Source organism: Phasianus colchicus, chromosome 2 (genome assembly GCF_987193195.1).
Source record: "Phasianus colchicus chromosome 2, bPhaCol1.hap1.1, whole genome shotgun sequence".
NCBI classification, from domain to species: domain Eukaryota; kingdom Metazoa; phylum Chordata; class Aves; order Galliformes; family Phasianidae; genus Phasianus; species Phasianus colchicus.
In genome coordinates, this window is record NC_143437.1 from 35,249,649 (window position 1) to 35,269,601 (window position 19,953).

Sequence of the window (19,953 nt, forward strand, 5' to 3'; positions counted from 1 at the left end):
AAAAATAATACAGAAACTCTGTCACTCATATAATTTTCAGTTGTAATAAAACACGTATTTCTTCTGTGTTCATATTTCAATTGCTCCAGATTTTATTGATACATTTGTTTATTGCAGGCGTACAAAATCTGTATTTAGCACTGATCTAAAGTGGAAAGAGGAGAAATATTGACTTAAAAAAAAGAAACTCAGATTGCCTTAGAAGATGGATTTTTAGCACTTAAATCTAGTGGAAGAATGTTCTGTGTAGTCACACTTCAAAAAATGTCTAAAATTATATACCTATTACAACTTTGTTGGGGAACTGGTATATATACTATTGCTGAATATATATATATGCTAATATACTCAATTTTCTGCTATTTCCATTCTGTCTTTCCTCCCAAACAGAAAGGTAGAAAGTAAAGTTCTGCTTGTATTGTTTTTTGGCTGAGATAGAGTTAATTTCCTTCATAGTAATTCATATGGTGCTATATTTCAGATCTGTGATGAAGAGCTGTTGATAACACACCGGTGTTTATGCTGTCGATGAACAGTATTTATTCAGAGTCAAGTTTTTTTCTGCTTCTCACACTGCTCTACAAGCAAATAGGAAAGGAGTGCACAAGAGGTTGGCAGGGAACACAGCAGGGACAGTTGACCCCAGGTGGCCAAAAAGATATTCCACACCATATCATATCAAGTTCAGGCATAAAGCTAAGGTGCAGGAAAAGAAGAGGGGAGAATATCCACAGTCATAGTGTTTGTCTTCCCAAGTAACTGTTACATGAGATGAAGCTGTGCTTTACTGGAAATGGCTAAACATCTTCCTGGTAATGGGAAGTAGTGAAGGAATTCTTTATTTTGTTCTGCCTTCAAGCACAGCTTTTGCTTTACATAATAAGCAGTCTTTACTTCAACCCACAAACATTCTCACCATTACTTTTCTCATTTTCTTCCTCATCCCACTGGAGGAGAGTAAATGAGCAGTTGTGTGGTGTTTAGCTGCCTGCAGAGGCTGAGCATTGGTAGAAAAGGTGAGTTCTCTGAGAAAAAAATCTTTCACAACCACTCTATAAAAATATTGGTAGGTCTTATTTTATTCTTAGTTTCCACCAGAAATACACTTTGTTTCTGTAGGATTATTAATTAGATTAGTATAATTTGTCGCTGCTTTTACTTCTTGATTCCTTTTTTGGCATAAGTCCATTAGTGATACTAAAAGGTCCCATTTTATCTAAAAACTAGGTTTGTGTTCTAAAGCAATGTCAAACTGTATTATGAGGATGGTTAGTATTTCAAATGTTGACTTGCTGATAGCCACAGAATTTGTACCTAGCTGAGTCAGGCCTCTTAACAAATGAAGATCTGTAACTAACGCAGTGTAGTATTGCTATACTAACTTCACTTTAAATGTGACTTTTCTCCATTATTTAAGCAGTCATCTGTAGCTCTTATTTTTTTCCTATTAGAAGCTGCTCTAGCACAACAGCCTAGTACAGTGACCTCATTTCACCTTACCTTTAAGATGAATTCCACAGTTAAGAATATAGAAAGAGGAGCATAACACATAGGATTGAAATAAAAAGTAAGTATTCATCAGCAGATGTAGTAGGAAGAGACTTTTTTTAGCATTTCCTTCCCTGGGGGGTGTTCTTGTTATGAGAATATGATCAGCATAGTCATGTAGTCTGCTAGGATGGTGTTGGGCTGTATGAAATGATCTTTGTTTCTAGTTTCTAGAGGATAGGTTATCCTCTCACCTCTAATTGGTAGGCTTATTTGCAGCCCCAGAAAAGGACCAAATAATGCTTAGGTATGGAGCTTAAAAGGCCAACTCATTTCTGCATTTAGCCACCAAGCACAGGAATCCTGCAGAAAAAATCTGTCTGGTTATTGGCTTTTCTCTCTTCCATGGATAAACACAGCTTCAGCTCCACCCTGTTAGTTTTTGAGAACATTGAATTCCCTGAAAAAAAAGAAAGCAGTTAAAGAAGCAGGATATTCTCAGCTGTTAGCTTCCTGCTGAGAAGACTGAGGCCTTTTGGAAAGAACACTCATGGCATTAGCTCAGGAAGTATCTAAAATCCTTACAATGAAGAAAGAGAACAAACAGAAGCAAATATTGAAAAGCATATTTTCACAAAGATATCTTCCAGTCTGCAGATGAGATACAATGAAAGCTAAATTTAGTTTATATATGTAATACATATTTCATTTTATTACTCATTTTTATTACTCTTCCATATTTCTGCAATTGAGTAGCATCTGTAAAAACAAAACAACAACAAAAATCAGATAATGGCTGGTCTGAGAACTATGTGGTTTAGACAGACATTGCTTCTTTTTCAGTTTGTAATATCTGACAGGTCTACCATGATTTTGTTTTTCACACCTACATAGGTATTTTTAGTCAATAGCTAATTAGTAATGTGAGTAATTAACAGTGATAGCTAATTCCCCTCAGATTTCAATAGGTATTTTCTGTAGATTTTTAAAATTTTATAAATCACTGTTTTTGGTTTTTTTTCCCCCTTTGTTAAAACTCTGGAAGCTATATTTTAAATCATAGCTTGGATAAAAATTAAAAACATCACTTAACTCTTATTCTTGTAAGGAATAAAGGAAAGGAATGAAAAGAAGATATTATTTATGTATAGATTATAGCCATTTAGGTTTTCCAGGGAAGGAAACAGAATCATCTGTACTGAAACATACATCTTTCTTATTCTTGCCCAACACTGTCTTAAGAATTGTTCAGAATCTTCTTCTCAACACCATAGCTAGTGAGAATGAATTCTTCAGTCCCTAAACCAAACTTGTGTCATAGGAGACAGGAGATAATATCACATTTCAGTATTAAAGGGAAAAAAAACCCACAATTCTAAAACCTCCAGCTTTTATGAGTTTCCTTAACTGTGCATCTGATATCACTGAACATGTCTATTGACTTACTGTTTTCTTGTGCTATCCTTAGGTCTGTCCTGACAGACCATTTAAAAATACTGTGTGTTTAGTGGACAAAATGCCAGGGAGATTAATTACAAACTGCCCACTTGAAATAAAAGAAAAACTGCTTTGAACCTTCCACTTCTTCTAGAAACCTAAAAACTGTTTCTTCCTCATCATGTTAATCTAAAATGTGACAGAATTGATCTAAATACAGGGTTGACAATAGATTTCAAATGAAAAAAAAAACAACAACAGGCAGTAATCAAAAATTCTGTTTGAAGGTACTGGCTCAACTCCGTTTTACTTTGTGGGAGAAAAGATTTCTATCCTCTTTTTCTTTGAATGCAGATATCAAGAGCTATATTTATATCTTCTGCTGAATCAAATTAAGTAGAAACAAAGAAAATGTTCTCTACTTCATCAGAACTCTTTATTTGAGTTTTCTCTTCAAAACCTATCACTGTCATGTCCTCTGATGGTATACCTCACACTAGAAGTATTTTATGCTTTTCTCTATCTTTTAAAGAGAAGCTGGAATCTCTTATAAGGGGTATTGCCATCTTAAAAAAAAAAAAAAAAAAAATCAGTATTTTTTTTCCAATGTGTAAAATTAGTCTTAATTCCATATAGTGCCTATTGCTGTTGAAACATGGATGACCAAAGGAAAGAATGCATCACTCATATTCAGTATGGTTGACTATCTGTGTTTGCTAGTTTGTGTATTTCAGGTATTTCTTAGGGACACACAAGATTGAAGGAGTGTTATACTTTAATAGAAATATAGGGACATATGCCTTTTTAAAAAAGTAAGTAGATGAAGTATGCCAATATTTTCATGGTGAACTCAGAAAAAGAAGATTGTGTAGGCAGGGGTACAAATGCTGTGGCAAAAAGATAAATGGAGATACTTGCAGTAAATGGGAATGTATTGAGGAACTTCTAGGAGAAAAGGATGAAGTTCTGAAGACAAAAAGAGTAATAACGAGTATGAGGCCAGAAAATTGGTCTGTCTGGATCTCTGATGGGAACTGTGGAGGATGAATTTTATCTCCCTGAGATGTTTGCATGTGTTCTTATGCATTTGAATCTCTCTGATTGCCATGTAGAACGTGGTATCTGTGGACATATGACCTTTTGCCACATCTTCCTCAGAACAGGACAGTCAATCTCTAATACCAAACTTGCATGTCAAACTACTACAATTTTAATCCATTTCATTTCTACTACATAGAAGAGTGAGGGTCTCTGATACTGCTTTACTTTCTCAAAACACTGTTTGGGTGATGATTCTAGTGTGAATCATCACAGTTACTTTCTGTAAATATGGCATGATCTTCTGTTAGAGTATATTCCAGAACACAGCTAAAATATTAAAAAAAAAAAAAAAAAAAGGAGGCAGTATTTCTAATCCTGACCTCATTATAATTTGTTTTCCCTGCTACTCAGCTCCATTGTACATTACCCTTTCATTGATCCTGGCTTTCTCAGAGAAGTTAAGGTGTTCTCAGCTTTGAAGGACAAAAGTAATTAGTTAAGACAACTAAAGTTGTTGAGAAGAAAAGGCAAATAAATTGGCAACATAATGAAAGATAAATTTCACTGCTGATAAATCCATCACAATCCATGCTAGATACTATTTGTAGATATTCATAGAATTGTAGAATCATAGAATGGCTTGAGTTGGAAGGGACTTTAAAGACTGTCTACTTCCAACCCTCTGGCGTAGGCAGTTGCCACACATTAGATCAGGCTGCCCAGGGCTCTATCCAACCTGTCTTTGAATGTCTTCAGGGATGGGGCATCTACAACTTCTCTGGGCAACCTGCTCCATCCAGTGCCTCATCGCCCTCTGAGTACATTGCCCCCTGACATCTAACCTAAATCTCTCCTCTTAGTTTAAATCCATTCCTCCTTGTCATATCACTATCAGATTCATGTAAAATTTTCTTCTTCCTACTTATAAGCTCTCTTCAAGTACTGGAAGACTGTAACAAGGTCTCCCAAAGACTCCTCTTTCCTGAGCAAAACAAGTCCAGCTCCCTCAACCCTTCTTCATAAGAGAGGTACTCCAGCCCTCTGATCGTCCTTGTGGCCTTCCTCTAGACCTGCTCCAACAGCTCTGCATTTCTCTTGTCCTGAGAGCCTCAGGGTTGGATGCAGTACTCCAGATGGAACCTCACAAGGACAGCATAGAGGGAGACAATCACCTCCCTGAACTTGCTGGCCACCCCTCTTTTGATGCAGCCCAAGATGCTATTGTCCTGGGCTGCAAGCGCACAGTGCTGGCTCACATTGAGCTTTTTGTCCAATACTCCCACATCCTTCTCTACAGGGCTGCTCTCAATGAGTTCTTCCCTCTCTCCCTCCAGTCTGTACACATATCTGGCACTGCCCTGATACAAGTAAAACACCTTTAACTTGGCCTCATTGAATCTCATTAGGTTCAAGTGGGTCCATTTTCCAAGCCTTTCCAGGTCCTTCTGGGTGGCATCGCTTCCTTCTATTGTGTCAGCTGCACCATTCAGCTTGGTGTCTTCAGCAAACTTGCTGAGAGTGCATTTGATCCCTGTCTGTATAAGGAATAAAGATGTTCTAGGGCACTGGTCCCAAGATGGGGACACCACTCATTACTGTCCACAATTTGGACATAAAGTTATTGACCAAAGGCATCTGGCTGTGACCATCCAACCAATTTTTTATCCACTGAATAGTCCAACCTTCAAATCCCTAACACTCCAATGTAGAGGTAAGGATGTGGTACAGGACCATATCACAAGTGGTATGCATAAGTTCAGATGACATCTGTTGCCCATACTTTGTCTACTAATGCTGTCACTCCATTGTGGAAGGCAATCAGACTGTTCAGACATGATCTGCCCTCTGTATAGCCATGCTGGCTGTCTTGGATCACTTTCTTCTCTCACTTGTGTTGCAACTTATCTTCCAGGAGGTTCTGCTTCATAATCTTCCCAGGCACAAACGTAAGGCAGCGTTAAATGACAATATACTTAAGTATATACACAGAGATGCTTGCTTCCCAGAGAATTGAAGAATACAGCATCAGCTACTGAAGCAAAGATTTATATTTAGAATAAAACAAAAACAATCCTGAAACTCATTAATCAGTAAATCTGCTTAAGAAATTGTGTGTGTCATCATGTGCAATATCATATGAAGTTTTAAAAAAAAGACAAAATGCAGTAGGAATTTCATTTTTATCCTGGGAAATATAAAAAATCTGAGCTGCTTAGTGTAGAGTAATGATTAATAAAGAAAATACTGTAAAAAGTAAAAACGATAAACATTGTAGGATGGCATTTTATTGCGCGGAAATGAAAATATTCTTCATTTTAATGAAAATGAGCAATGAGGAAAAGTAAATGTATAGCAGAAGGTATAAGTCATGATTGTAGAGGTGCACACTACTGTGAAGAATTGTGTAAGTAGACATGGAATGGACATGTGGCTTTGATTTTTCAGATTGAGATTAGTGCCAGTTGAACATCACAGCAAGCTGTTTTGGCATTAGTATTGCATTTTATCCTTGGTAAATTCATGAAGGAGCCTGAGACCTAGCTTACTGCCTACTTTGTAGATAAAGTTAGTATAGGAAAAATGTCCTCTTATAGACAAAGGTGCAAGCTCTGATGCATTCACTGCGTACCCTGACACATGGGTGGTGAGTCTTGGAATAGTCAACAATGAGACAAGAATTGTTTGTTGTCAAAGAGTAGACAGAGAGGTAGATCATCAAAGGAGAAAGCAGCTAACACGAGCAGCCACAAGGTTTTGTAAAGTGATTGCCACGTTGTTTTCATCTGCATGTAAGAAAGACATTTTATGGTAAATGGACATGCCTACTTTTTTATAATGCCTTTAGTCCATGCAGCAGAATCAAGAATAGAGTTATTTTTCTTCCCTGCATCACAAATGCTCAAAGATTACTCCATAACAACCAAATATCCCATGAATTTCCCCGCCTGCCTTTTTCTGAATAGTTCTCAAAGTCTTTGAAGTGTTCTTATTTGTCAGGAGAGGATGTGAAGATTAATTAATCATAATATTAAATACCTGTTCCTCACTTTACCCTTTTCCATGTCACCTTGTACATCCCCTCTTTTTTCAATCCATTGCATCTTGACTCTCACTGAGAGCTGTCCCCCAATCTCTTCTGTTTTTAATCTCATCTAGCCTTTGTCATGTAATACAGTGTCTTAACCTTGGTTGTGCATCCACAAAACAGAACAGTTCAGTGTGCTAACAAAGCAAAGACATAACGTAACTGAATTCATTCATTCATTTGTGTGAAAGCCATAGGGAACTTCTGTTACTCTCTCTCCTCTTAGCACTGTTCTTAGGACTTCATTTGGATGCAATTGATTTGGTTCAAACCTATTATTTCTCCATAGCCTTTCAGGAACATAACACCCATCAGCTAACTAAGCCATACTGCCTTACCAAAGTAGTTTGCTTTGTTTGTCTTTGTTTTTTAGAGGAGTATAACGGACTTGCTCTTAATCACAGTTAAGTCAGTAGCACAGATAGCTCAGAACCAAGAAGTCTTGGCAATAGCTACATATAAACATCAGGTTATATTTTCTCCTAGGTATAAACCGAGACTCCAAACAGGGCCTCAGCTGTGAGACCACACTCCTCCATAGTAAGTGCTGATCCTGCGCTATAGAACAAACTCCCCCTCCACATATTCCCCATACTTTGCAAACATTAACTAATTAGTTAATCTGAGGTCCCACTTAAAACCTAGATCCTTTTTTTAGAATCTGATTTAAAGCTAATTAATTAAGATGAGTTTCTGGCTTATTAAGCTCTTCATAATAAGGACATTATTTTGATTAGTCTGATGCTGCTCTCTCTCTTTCTGATTTTTTTACTCTGAATTCAGCATAATCCTCGATGAAAGAGTAAAAATTGCTTGTTGACAATCACAGATGATAAGAGCAGCAGGGAACAGGTTTGCACTCATCAAACTGGTACAGCAATTGTGTTTCCCCAGACTCTTTCAAAATATCATTAAATGCAAGACTAAGAACAGAAGTTCACAATATTTAGACACAAAAGTTCATAGATTCAGATGAAGGTTTTAGAATTTCTCTTCTGCCAAACATCATGCATGTCTTATTGCTCCATATGATGTAATTACTTCTTTTTTTCCCAATTCTTATAGGATCTATGGACCTTCTCTCCTCCTTCGCCTACATTCCATCCTGGCATAAAACTTGTAACTCTTAGCTCTTTTTATTTCTTCAGACTAATAGACATAATTAAATTATACTCTTGGCAATTTTTCATAAGACATTTGGGGTTTATTGTTTCTGTTTTCTGAGTTGAAAAGAGTAAAAACATTTGCAAAAATGCTTATCTATTTTTTCCATCTTAATCAGCTGATCCAAAAAATACAGCTCTTCTCCATCCAAACTATAACTGACATATTCTCTGCCAATGCAGAAACCATCATGGATTTTGGAAAGAGTGATATGACAGTTTTTTTCCCTAATCTAGTTACAATCTTAGTAATTCCAAACAGATCTACACAGTGAAATAAATTGGAACAGGGAAAGATCTCTGTATGTAAAGCCAAATTAGATGGGCTTAAGTCCATATCACTTTCGTCTGGTTCCTCCTAAAGCAGAGTAACACTTGGCCAAGGTGTTCTATTTTTTATTCACAGAATCACAGAATTGCCAGGGTTGGAAGGGACCTCAAGGATCATGAATCTCCAACCCCCCTGCCACATGCAGGGCCAATTCCTGTGGCACTAAAATATAATTCCATGTTCAAACAGTGAAATATTGTGAGGGATGTTCCACCAGAACATTGTTTTTATCACCTGGTACAGATTTTGTTTATCTCATGCTCAGAAGTGCTCTGGGTGCTGAGGATGCAGTGGTGGATAACTACGAAGGGTGGAAACCCATACAGTCTTCTGCTTTTCTACAGTGTGATCCCTGCTATGAATTATCCCCAAATCAAGTAAGAATGCTTTTGAGAAAACTAATCTGTTCACGGTGAAGACAAAGCTTAGGGAAGGAAGAACAGCTAAGCATTACACACCGTTCTGATTCAAGCAAAGGTTCGATCTCTTTCATTTTAGCGTTGCAAACATCCTTGAAGTTTCTCTGCTAAGCAATTTCACAAACTCTTCAAAAAATAAAAGGTTGGTAACACTGTTGGTGGAATATGTTATAGTAAGGCTTTGCAAAAGAGGGCAGTCAAAATGCTGTCTTGGAACAAAGAAAAATAGTTGGAGCATAACAAGAAGTGTTTTACTTCTTTCGAAAGAGCATAAATCGAGGGCGGGATGCAGAGGGCTGAAGAGAGAGACAAAGGTAAATAGAGACAAAGGCCAAACAGACTGTATATGAGAGAAGCATGTGCTAATAAGAATACCAGAGGAAGAAAATCAGACAAAATGAATCAAGATGGGAGAAACGTGGAAAGAACCTATAAAAGGTCACAGCAAAGTATGGTCATGGCGTTGAATGAGGTTTTCAAAATGAGGAAGATGCGAACTGAGTTTGCAGGTGAGTGGGAAGGAAAAAAGAGCAGTTATAGGAGCAGTAATATAAGAGGAGCTCTAATGTTAGTTTTTAATAAAAATAATAAGAAATTTGTCTCAGACTTGAAATTATCTAATTGAAAATATTTCTTGTTAGCTATAGTTAGCTCTTGGACTCTTTTGGTCTCAGGACTCTGAAGTACCACATGTACTCTGATGGCTTTCTTCTTCTCTTATTGATTTACTTTGAATCAAATTCAAGCTGTACCTAATGTATGTGCTCTACTTGCATGCTGACAGTAGCATAAAACAGGAGTCACAGACAGTGTACACAAATAGTGTAACAAGAGTCTAAAAGCTGGAAGCTGTGGTCAGTTATAAAGCGAGGGTAGAAATATTGTCTTTTACCACAAGCATCAAACAATCAAGTTGGAAATGACTCAGGCTGGAGCTCTCTCATTCAACTTGGAGATGTCCACCAATTGGTAGCTCTGCTGCTCCTCAGAATCAGCCTCTAGTCCCTCCAGTTGTTGCTGCAGAGTTTTAACATCTTTGTTTTAACATCGTTGAAGTTTTTCAGAAACCTGAAACATCTGACATCTTAAGCAAATGACAACAAAGATTCCAACAAAGAGAAACTCCAAAGTGAGGATGCAAGGATGATTCAGGGTAAACACACTGCTTTCAAAAATAATGCTGAAGTCCTTACCTTAGTATATTCTTAGGGAAATGCTGCCCAGCACAGGAAATTTGCAGCATCAAAAAATGGCTTGGATTATTTCTTGCTATATATATGACTTTATGACAATGTCTTCTGTCAGAATTAGTATCTCTTTTTTCCAGGCTTTTAATTTGTTTTTCATGGTCTTACATGTTTATATTTTTGTTTGCAATTGTCTACTCCAAGAAGCAGTATTTCTGAGATTTTGAGCTTGCTAGATCATACTATTGTGTGAAATCAAATCCTTCTCCTCCTCTTTTTTTCTCCTAAAATTTCAACTTAACAATGAATCAAGAAAAAAGTGAAAAAGATACTCCCCTGCATGATAACTTAACAAATGTGTACATTTAAGACAATTATCTGTGGCTCTGTCTTTAGATCTCAGATTACTCAAGGTTGCATTAAATACAAACAGACATCAGGTTAATTCCTGACATCAAAAACTCTTTCTTCATTAAAAGTTTCTCTATGCATCACAGAATCACAGAATCACAGAATGGCCCAGGTTGGAAGGGACCTCAAGGATCATGAATCTCCAACCCCCCTGCCACATGCAGGGCCACCAACCTCCACATTTAATGGTAGGCCAGGATGCCCAGGGCCCCATCCAATCTGGCCTTGAACACTTCCAGGGACGGGGCATCCACAGCCTCTCTGGGCAGCCTGTTCCAGTACCTCACCACTCTCACAGTAAAGAACTTAAAGTGAAAGCCGTGTTTCTGCCTGGTTACACAGGCAGATGTATTTACATACATGTATTTTAAGATGAGCTTGAATTCTTGTTCAGATGTAACTGGGAGAAGAGTTGTAGAAGGAGAAGTGCTTCTCCTGCTGTTACTCTCAGGAAGTGACATAGCTGTGAGATGTCATCACAGGCTGCTACACCACCCTATGTTCTAATCCTTGGCTTGTCTTACTTGTTTATCTGTTCTGGAAATCCCTATTAATCCACAGCAGCAGTCTGTACCAAATAGCAGTCATCCTATTTGTATTCCTTTGCTCGAAGAAAATAATTTTTAAATCCCTCGAAGTTCCTGAGAAATTTTCAGAAAATTGGAATGGAGATAAATGGATGTGGAACTGGCTGTTTGGCTGTAACACAAAACTCCTCGGTGTAGTCCTCATACTGATATCGGGATATAACCCATGACTGCTTTTGCTGTACTGGTGATTTAAGAACTGGGAAGAATTCAGGTTTTATGAGAAAGAGTCCATTACAGAAGAGTAGCAGACGGCTGTTTCTGAAGTGATTGGAGGCCAGAAGGTGGTATCTCACATTTGGCAGGGCAGGGGCCTCATGAGCCCAGGCCTACAATCACAACCATAACTCTAAGTCCTAGGCACTAGCATCTGGATTCAGATGGTCACTTCATTCTCTTTAATGCAATATGTCAATCACAGGTAGGAGAGATCCCTATCCTCCATCTCCTTTCCAAATTATTATTGGAAAGAGGCACATACACTGTTCTTTTGTAGGTTATGTGGGAAGATGTCTATAGTGTACTAGAGATATGTTCCTGTAGGACATCTTTCATTTCAGTTTCACTCAAAAACTCTCTTGCAGCTGCTCTATGGTGTGAACCAAAGTATGATACATATTGATAAACAGGAGATTAACTTCAAAAGCACACTCTTGAGCAAAACTGAAATGCTGGGTAAGCTGAGAAGGACTTCATAAATGCCACTGAATTCACATGGTGAATGAATGAATGTGAAGATGTGATATAGGCAATTGAACGCAGGATAGAGCATACACTTTAATCCAGACAAGGAGGCTCAAGAGCCTCCAAAAGAGAAGCTGACTACCATGATATAAATCTTTGTCAGTTGTAGTAGATATTCCTGAGCATTTCCTGTATTGGCGTCTGACAGACCCTGCTCACACCCCTGGAGTTTCATTTTTCCCTCGGTTGCACTGAAAATGCTTTAATCATACTTGTGATTGCCTTCTTAAGTGAAAAGGGGAAAAAGGAGCATAAATGACTGTTTTCATTTATTGTTTTTTAAATTAGGTTTATCTACAACACAAGCTTAATGGATTGAGTTGAGATTTATTATGAGTAAACATTAAGTATAAATAAATCTTAATTTTTAAATAAAGTATATGAGTGAATGGGAGTATTACTGTTAGTATAATTCCTTTGGATATAATGTGTAGAATTGAAATCTGGCTGTGGAAAGCTTCTCTGTTTTGTCTTTTCAGTTTGAGCCCTTGAAACAAACAGCTTTTCTTAAAAGCATCTCTGCTGGCTGGTTTCTGTTGATTGTGCATTCTACTAATACAGCAAAACTTTACCTTGATACACAAAGATTGAGCCTACTTACGACTTTCAGCTTCATAGACTCAGGGGGCAGTGAACTGGAGAAGTAATTTGAAGTATGCTGAGTTTGTTGAAGGATATGATTGTATAACTAAACCAACTGGCAAAACTAATTAAGAATGGTGTGTTGGAGGCCGTAAAGTGCTGAGTTGGAGAGTTCTTTGCCTTAAGAACGGTCATGTCCAATTAGGTTTATCTGAATGTGTTGCTTTCTCTTCTTTTTTATATCAGTATAAAGACAGCGTAATTCAGATTTAAAGATAGGTTGAACACTGACTTAAAGGCTTGATGAACAATGTGGAATACAATGTGCATGATCACTGTTATCTTGTAGAGTTTTTTGCAGAATTATTTACAGGCCATGACCAGCTATACAGGAAGGGACTTGTTAAGGCTCGAAAGTGATCTATGGAGAAGAGGGGGAGCAGGGAGTGGTTCAGAAAATACAGTGAGCATTCCTGCTTCATGTGCAAAGAGCATTTATACAAAAGGAAAGGAAGAGGACACATCTTGTAATTAGAGAATTCTTTGTTTTAAGTTTTGGAAAGACAAACATTCTTTGTTTTAGCTTAGATTCATTCTCATAAAAAATAAATCTCACAAGATCCATGGTATAATTTTCAATGCCCATATCCTACAAGGCTTGTTAACTGAGTCTATTAGGCCATCTAGTTCTTCTCTAGATCTTTTAGCTTTTTATCTTGTGCATACCATGGCTATGTTATTAATAAGACTGAAGGAGGATCGTAATCTACATAGGTTGCTCAGAAAGTATTGCCTTCTGTTTATTTACATGGAAACTACAACGGGTACAAAGAGCACATGGCTTGTCATTCATGTTGCTTTCATCACTGCTGAAATGCACTACCCACTGCCTCACTACACTCACATCCACTGTTTGGTCTCCAGAAACATGTAGCAATCCTCAGTGAATGTCAATTTTCCTCAGGGAGGATTTCAATAACACACTTTTGTTTCATACGCACTTCTATGTCAGATGCCATTTTGTCAGACAGTCCTCTGCTGCTATCTGACACACAGCAACAGCATGCAGTGGAATATTGGTGGGAAAATTCAGCTGCCAGTGTCTGCCATACCACCAACATCTGCCTCTGACATCTAAGGCCAACATAATAAAACAGGAGACATTACTTTCAGATCAGCCCTTGCACAGCATACATTGAGGCACTGCCTAAAATAAAATCATTCATCCAGTCCTACGATGAACTAGATGCACTTAATTATATGTGGAAGGATGCCAAAGAGTTTGTAGTCTGTATTCTATTTTCAGACTGCTTTTGCTTAAACACAAATACCTTGTCAATGGTGGAGTTTCTCCTACCTTTCCTTTTTAGATGACACTGCAGGGACAGTCTAAACTGTCTTTAGGTTAATGTCAACTTTTTCCCTTCTGTGATTTTTTTGTTTTGTTTTGTTTGGAGTTATTCTGAGGTGACATCCTAATCTGTTTAGGATATAAACAAATACCGTGGAATTAAGCTTTAATTTTTAAATGTACTCAGACGTGTTTCTGACTCTTCAGATCAACTTTTCAGAGTTTGTAATGCACAGATTATGACCACAAATAAATTCTTTCCATGGACATAGTTATAATATCATCATAGAACTCAAGGAAAGACTGTACTAGATATATTAGAAGTAATTCTTGGAAATTAGCTAAAATGTTAGTTAAAATTCTGTTGACTCAAATCATAGCCATTCATCACGTTGTTTAAATTTTCTGTTAGTAAAAAAAATAATTTAATTCCCTTTTCCATTTCATTTAATGTGTATCAAAATCCTGAATACACAGAATTTATGATTTCTGCACATAGCTGTTTATATCAGCCAAATCTAAATTCCCTTTCTGTTGTATAATCTTTCTGAGATTCTAATTCATTAAGATTTTAATTACATACACATGGCACTCCAAAAAATTACTGTGAAAATATATAATCTTTACTTAATTTTTAAGCCCAGAGAAAAAATTATGTCACTATGTTTTGGTAAGGTCATTAATACAGAAGACAAAGCTTAATCATAGCCTTTTCAAATACCAAATCAAAATTTGATGCACTGCTGAGCAGTATCTACTGAGAACATTAAGAAACAACTTTATAGAGTTGTCATAGAAACTCTTTTATGAAACTTTAATATAATATTGCAATTTTAATTTCTTTTTGCTTTGAAAAGTAAGTATTTACGTAACTGTATTCCACCTGGAAGCTTCAAAGCCTGCTTTTAGGTGAAGTATCAAATAAGAGGCAAAAAGCATTTCTTTCTGAGTTTATGTTTTATTTGTTGATTTTTGTTTCACGTCTTCATTAATCTAAGATCAAATTTCTTACTGACCAAATGTGCTTGTTATGAAAATCGTAGTAACTGACATAAGTAAAGTTAAAATAAAGTCGAACTTTATTTCATAGATATGCCATTTAAAAGACTTAAACACCTTTCATTTCGCTAGCATCAGTGATTTTTTGGATTCTTTCCTTTTCAGATTGCTTTGACAAATTAAAAAAGCCTCTGTTTGCCGCTTAATGAAGAATGATAGCCCTCTGTATGTGTTCCATATTATGTTAAAAACCTTTTGACATGACTGCATTGAATTGCCAGAAAAACTTAGTAGTTTACTGTAACTTCTAAAACCTTTATTTTGTAAGAATTTTCTAATGCTAAAAGGCCCATTCTACTTATTTTGTGCATGCAGGAATTTCCAATTAGATTAAAGGAAATTACTGAGTAAGTTTAGGAGCATGTAGATTTTCAGTAAGTCTTGAAAAGCCAATGCTACTAATTATTTATATTTTGCAAACAGAAAATGTATCTTCTATCAAGATGCCTAAATTTATAACTGAGTACTTACAGTGTAGTAACAGGCAGACCCAGAATTCTCCTCTGCATTGTATGAGTCACCTGAAGGGCAACTATGAAAATCCAGACTAACTACTTCTATCTGTAAAAAATAGTGGTAGGGAAAGCCAGTACAACAGGGAGCATATGTGTTGAATATGTTTTGGTTTTATTTATTTATTTATTTATTTATTTATTTATTTATTTATTTATTTATTTATTTATTTTCCCCCTTTAGAATCAGATACAATGCCTTATACTACTTGGATAAGTTAAAACTTTGTCTGAATGCAATCCTCGTGTCTTTAATAGTGACACAGATACTGCTTTTGTACTGCTCCCTAACATAGCATGTCATAATCCTGTAGATGTTAAATTTGTTTTTCACAATAACTTAAAGTGTTCTCTTTCAAGAGGTAGGCTTGCCAATACAAATTTCTCTTCTTCAGAGCCACGTTCATCATATGCAAGACTGAGATTGATTTTTATAGTTCCTGAACTGCTGCTGGTTATCAGTTGAACATTCTGGCTGCTAGGTATAATCTGATCTGATAGTTGTATTTAGAAGACATTTCTTCTACCCAGTCCAAAATCAGCTTAAAAAAAACCCATCTTTTTTAGGTATTACAGAAATCAATAAAGCTAATTGATATGATCACTAAATCATTCATGTTTGTGGGAACTTGATTATCTCCAAGTTAAAACTCAGCAGTTCATTAGTGTTGGATTGAGAGCCAATTGTTCACTTTTTTTTTTCTTTATCTCTCTTCTACTTGGCTCAGAGAATTAAATTTAGATTAGGCATTACCTGTACACAGACAAAAAAAGTTCCTCTTTGGTCAGACTTTCCTTTATTCTTCCCCTGTTCTTGGATCTATATAGACTAATACTATGGAGTAGCTTCTTCAGTTTTCAAGCAGGCAGTTTTAGATTTAACCAACGCACCATTTTACTTTACGAAACAAATTATACGGTTTGAGTCCAAAGGGTTAGTTAGGTATAGAGTTGCCATATGGTATTCTGTGAACAATTGTATCTATCATATGTACAACTGTAGCACAATTAGACTTTAATAGCAATTTGTATTCATGAACCATAGTAGTAGGAATATAGGAAGAACAAAAATAATTTCCTCCTGATTATGAGATGTACACAACTAAGTGATAACAGACCCAAATCATCATTGATTTGTTTTGTTCTTTATGTTAACAGTTCAGACAGGTTAAAATGATTTTGTTTATTGTGTTTGTAACCTGAAGTCTACAGGAATTCTCACATAAAACTACTTTCCAAATCCTGGCCAGAATGATCAAAATGCTACTTTATATATATATATACTTATAGTATATACCTGGGTATTCTGATAGATATAGGCTTGCTTAAACTTTCCTAGAAGGAAAATAAATAAATAAATAGATTAAGTAATACTTTTATACTGAGGCAAGTACCATCTGAATTCATTCAAGTCTATTCCTAGAAAAAAAAATGCATCTAGTTCTGATGAGATGCTGTGGTTTCTTTCAGTTCCGTCTTTCTGTTATGCTAAAATGTGTTTTTTGTTTCTTTCCTCATCTGACATTCTTTAGTTTTAGAAGATTGTTTCATCAATTATGTTTTTTGTAGCACAGGCACACTGAAATATTGTTAATTGTCATGGTATAAAATTTCTGCTCTCCTTATTGTTCACTGATGATGTTTCATAAATGTGAATGAATTAAAGCCATTACAGGGCCTTTGGGCTTGCCAGTTACTTCTTGTACTTGTAGACACATTTCACCAACAGCGATATTTATTTTGTATGTCCACGTCTTTGCAGAATTTAATTTAAAAAATAACTGTACATGCTACTTTTTTTAGCATATACTGAGTGATGCCAATTCTACCAGTGATGTCTTTCTTCCCATATGTATCATTCATAACTTTGTTGTGTTCCTCATCATTATGAACAGAATATTCTGTAGTAAAATAGTTTCCCCCTTTACTACTGTCCATCTTCTCCATAAGTACAGGAAGACTCACTGGGGCATCAAAGAACTGGCTAAATGTTAGCATGAAAGACTCTCATTAATATGGGTCAGTGGCCCTGCATTCTACAAATTATTTTCTAGGCAGTACTTCTTGATTGTGACCTATGTTTTCTGAGTGAAAAAGTAAATGCCTGCTAAAGTGCTCCAAGCATTATGTATTTTAGCTATTGGAAATATGTCATTTTGTGTTTGATGTTGTCTAACTTTATCTTTCAGCCTTTGAATATTCTTTTGCTTTCATCTACTGGACTAATTATGTTGTTTACAAAATACTTTTCAGAATGCTTATGTACTGTGTAATCAAGTTATTTTTGAGCAAGCTGAAATGATCAAATCCATAGAATCCCTCTGTAACTCTTCAGCTTTCTGGAGTAGGGTTTCTTGGACTGTGGATCAGAGAAGTGGGACCTTAGAACAACCTACCAACCCTATTGATGACAACAAACCAAACTGGCTGTATAAGAGAATTTACAGAATTAAAAGAGACATCCACGACATTTGCTTCCAGACAGTGAGGCACTGATCTATTCTTATTTCCGTACTCAACAGTATGGACTTGTGAACACGAGGTTGAAACTGTATTCTAGCCTTAGCTACCAATATATAGAGGTGACTAAAGACTCTGTCCTGCTAACCAAATGGATTGTCATTGTATCAAAAGTCTACCTTCATTTTCTACCATATTCTTTTCTTGTCATAAAAAGCAAGTCAAAAATAAAAATCTGAAGTAGACTAGGGCCAGAATTTAATTCTGTTACGGGAGAATCCAAATCAAAACAATTGATCTGATTTCACTAGAGCCAGCTGGAACTGTGCTTGAGGATCTTTTATCTAAGTTACCAATACATTTCAAAACCTGTAACTGAGCTTCAGTCTTTTGTGCAGTGTAAAAATTGTTTTGATATATTCACTTTACTTTTAGTCAAATTGCACTACTTCAACAAGTCTTGCTGATAATTCTATCTGCTAACCTTATGACCTGATCAATCAAAAAGATGTCTATTTAGTTTGACAGAAGTTATTTCTTCTAGCCTATGTGATAAGAATGACATTGCTGTACTAACCACATAGGATTTTTTTTTCTTTATAATATTTGTAGGCAGTGGGAATTTAAATTAACGAATGATAAATAAATTAATGTCTTTTTTGTGAAGCCACTTTTTCTCCTATCCTCTGACGTTCATCACCCTAAAACAAGTCTTTAGTGTTCTAAAATAACTAAGAGTGCTAAAATCCTAATTAAAACACATTTTCTTTGAAGACACTTAAACGTGCAGAGGAGTTGAAGATTACACTGTTCCATAGACCAGTTTCTCAGGTATGTTTAAAAGATTTTTATTTTCATGTTTCAGTTTTTATCAATGCATAGCTATTCATCTATTGTTATGCAATCATTTTACATAGATTTTAAAATAACTAATTCAGCATATTAAGAGAAAAAAATGTGTAGAATTTCTTCAAATTTTACACACCCTGAAACTACAAATTTTTCATTGTTCTCCTTACATGCACCATACAAGCATACATTTTTACAGTATGAGGATGGCATCTTTGCTGAGTAAAATGATTATCAATGAAACAAAAAAAGCATTAAAGGAACTGAGATCACATACATGTGAACTCTGGAGAGCATCATCTGTCACTGTTGTGACATTTTAATGAATTACTTAAGATAATTGATGCAATTAAAACATCCAAGCCTGATATTTTCTGTAAGGGTAATCTTCAGTTTAAAAATATCTAATGTAATTGTGTCATTTTTGATGAAGGACAAGTGTTAGATTATGCAAGTACTTTGAGGTCAAGCAGAGACTGAGGTTTCCTCAGAAAATTTAGTAATAGAATTCTTGATAATTTTTAAAACAAAAAGATTCTAGGCATACAGGTGTTACTAAGGAATCATAATTTAGATGATGCTGTGTTTCTGGTTTTGGGCAGTTGGGTGTGGATAGGGTGCCTCTTATTCTTACATGAATTATAAGGCCCCACACTGAGTTCTCCACTTAGGTCTTTTATTGAAATCAATTAAGCTCAAAACCTGGTCTAGTTCGTAGCTTTTGTGAACATGTAAATACAGTCTCTTTCACGTATTATACTGCAGTCTATAGAGAACGCTAGTATGAATGAGGGAAATAGACTTCATTTAGAACTCTAAGCTTGTGTGATTTTAGGCTTTTTTAAACATACTTTTCATGTTTTCAGTGACAATGTTGAACAAGAGAAAAGATCTCATGCTGACTGAAATCTGGTAAATTCTGACTGATGCCAGCCAAGATTTTGCAGTTTAATGAATTAAACTGCTGGATCACATTTAGAAAGCAAAGCATTAATATTCTGATAAGGTTATCCTTTCCTCCAAAATTTCTATTACTTATTTTCCATCATGCAATTATGGATCAATTAATTCTTAACACTTTTTAATACATCAGTGCTTTGTAATGATTTTAATTTAGCAAAGAGGAGGTGCAATCCATTACACATAATTAACATCGCTGCTATGAATACACCATGGCCAGTGCTGAGGAGGTCATTTAGATTACAGCAACAGCCTCTAATCATTGCTTGGCACTCAGCTCTCCTGGG

The 19,953-nt window shown here is 36.0% G+C and overlaps 1 protein-coding gene across 1 annotated transcript in view; it reads left to right on the plus strand.

The window, feature by feature from the left end:
- The first annotated feature begins 7,569 nt into the window (after window positions 1–7,569).
- PLD5 (phospholipase D family member 5) overlaps window positions 7,570–19,953 on the plus strand; it is a 205,141-nt gene continuing 192,757 nt past the window's right edge. The window contains exon 1 of the mRNA XM_090135364.1: window positions 7,570–7,591. The gene's annotated coding sequence lies outside the window, so the exon portion shown is untranslated. The remainder of the gene's footprint in view (window positions 7,592–19,953) is intronic.